The following is a 2,787-nucleotide window of genomic DNA, read 5'->3' on the forward strand; positions in this document are numbered from 1 at the left end:
TTAAATATTTTATCAAATACATAGTCAGAAAAAGAACCTGGAGTATTTAACTGTCATGTAATTTTCTTTAACCTTAAAAAACACACACGTATCATGCATTGTTCTCTTTTGAGGAAAACAATACCTCTTCTATTTCTTCTATTATATTAAGATTTGCTTTAAAATATATACTGTAATGTTTAATGGAAAAATTGATGTTTGTCAAAATCTTGGACTGAAATATATTTTATTACAATACTACCTTTCATATATGTTCTGCTTTAAAAAGCTTCAAAGCCAAGTATTATATGGAGATGTATTTGTATATATACATGGATACATACATACATACTCACACATATATATATATGTATGTATTGTGTATATATACATATATATGTAGGTATGTATATATGCAACATTTGTATTTCATTGAATGGAAAACTCTGGTTAAGTCTAACACAGAAATAATTCTTCAAAATTTTTTTAATCATAGAAAAAATATCATATGACAACTTTCTGTCACCAGTTAAACTCAGTATTTATCCTCTGAACTCTATGTATAAAGAAAATCACTGCCTTGTTACTAAGAGAACACGTAAGCAGAAGTATTTGAAATAAATCTTCACTCCATTTCCCCATACAAAGCAACTTTGTCCTTCAGTGAATTCTTGCCTCATTTCAGATAACATGTATCATTAAAATTCATACCAAATTTGAAATATTTGAAAAGAAAAATAATACCAACAGTTGTATGGACCTTCTATCTAAACAGTATATAGGTCTCTCTGGCCACATGAAACAAATGATCTTGGAAGTCAGGTTCAGACCATGTTACCTGAAATCTACTTAAAATGTATTTGACCTGTACTTTCCCCCTAACATTTTATGGGTCAGTTGAAATGTCCTACTACGCTCAGGGGAACACCTCTCTATTATTTCTAAATTTGTTAAACATTGGATTAAAAAAAATGAAGGTAAAAATCCCTGACCTACTATTTTTCTGTAAAAGGTGAAATATAGGATACATAAACATTATTGCGACTAGTCAGGTTTTCTTTGCTACCATGGTAAAAAATTTTACTAGCAATTTTTTATCTTAAAGTAGAAAGTCATTATAATATATGCTTGCATACCAGTTAGGTTTCTGCACTCATATAAGTATAGCAATAAATCTTGCGGAAGAAAGGATCAAAACTAGTTTGATTTATTTCTCTTCAGGCACTTGGGATTTAAATCAAAACAGATTTATGTTCTTTTTAATCCAATAAGGGCATAATATCGTGATATTTAAATCTAAAAGGAATGGGTAAAGCAACATTCTCCCTGTCTGAGGGCACCTTTCCCCCATCTGTGAGCATTCTGAAAGAAGTACTCAAATATTATTTTACAAGGAGTCATAGAGTATTATAAATTTTGAAGAAAAAAAAAAGTAAAAGGCCACAAGGGTCAAGTCCAACATGATTCACATTCCCCCTAATTTCATAATTCCTTGAGGACTGATTTGGTTAAACTGAAGGACTCCCAAGGCTGACAATGTTTTCATAGCTCATGGCATAAAAATATTCTACCTAAATCTCTAGCATTTTTTTCTGCTGGCTATATTCCCATTAGTTGAGTAATTTCCTGAAACACTTTCTACCAAAGCCTCTGTGTGGGGAGGTAACTGAGGTAAGGGGAGATGAAACATAATAGAACTATAGAAGGAAACATAAGATGTGGTACCTGTTCTCAACAAACTAAGGGAGTTTTAAAAATGTCACTGTGTGGAAATAAGGGAAGAGACAAATGAATGTTAGAGATAGAAGATTTTAGGGGGAAAAGAGGAATTTTTGTATTGAAGATCTTCATAGAAGAGATGGAACTAGAACTGAAACATGGATAGAATTTTGAAAGAAGGAGAAATCAGAAATAAATGACAATTAAGAAGAAGGAATGAGCAAAGGAAAGCCTTGAGCTGGATCAAGGAAAAGAGGAATGATTATTTAATTTACAATTGACCCAAATGTAGACAAGATAATACTTTGGATTATCAAAGTGGGATCTAGAATTATCTTGAGAAACTAGACTAGAATTTTGATTTGAATTTAATTTGATGGAATTGGAAAAACATAAAATCATGTCTTAAATTAGCACTAAAACAAACTGCCTGCATATAAGATGAGAGAGAAACAGTTACACCATAAGTATGTTTGAAAAGGAGGTAACGGCTTTAGTACATTCAAAGTTCAATATAAGTTCGCATTATGAAATGACACCCAGTCAAGCTAATGTGATCTTGAACTACATTAACAAAAACATAGCATCTAGAGGGAAAGAATGTATAGTCCCAATGTTATCTTCACTTTGTCCTCACTTGAACACCCACTTGCAGTATTGTTCTAGTGCTTTAAAAAACATAGGTAGGTAGATAGATACACACGCATATTTGTATATACATGCATATGTACATGTGTGTTTGCATATGAGTAGATTTATATGTGTTTATATAGGCATATACACATACAGGTGTATATATATATATGTATTACATATGTGTATAATCATAAACATAATTTGTTCTATTATGAATTAGATAATCACCAATGAATGTACTTTTGAATGTGCAAAAAAAGTAAAATGCATAAGAAATTGAATTTCTGGTGTGTGTATTTTGTTTTAAAGATATATTACACTTATCATCATAATAACCAAATTGTCCTCTTTGTATCCTCTTTTGCACGTGTTTGGGACAATATATTTTACAATGAATATGTTAAAAATATGTCATGTCCAATAGAGAATGATAAAGATAATTAGGAGAACCAG

The sequence above is a fragment of the Notamacropus eugenii genome, chromosome 7 (genome assembly GCF_028372415.1).
Source record: "Notamacropus eugenii isolate mMacEug1 chromosome 7, mMacEug1.pri_v2, whole genome shotgun sequence".
NCBI classification, from domain to species: Eukaryota; Metazoa; Chordata; class Mammalia; order Diprotodontia; family Macropodidae; genus Notamacropus; species Notamacropus eugenii.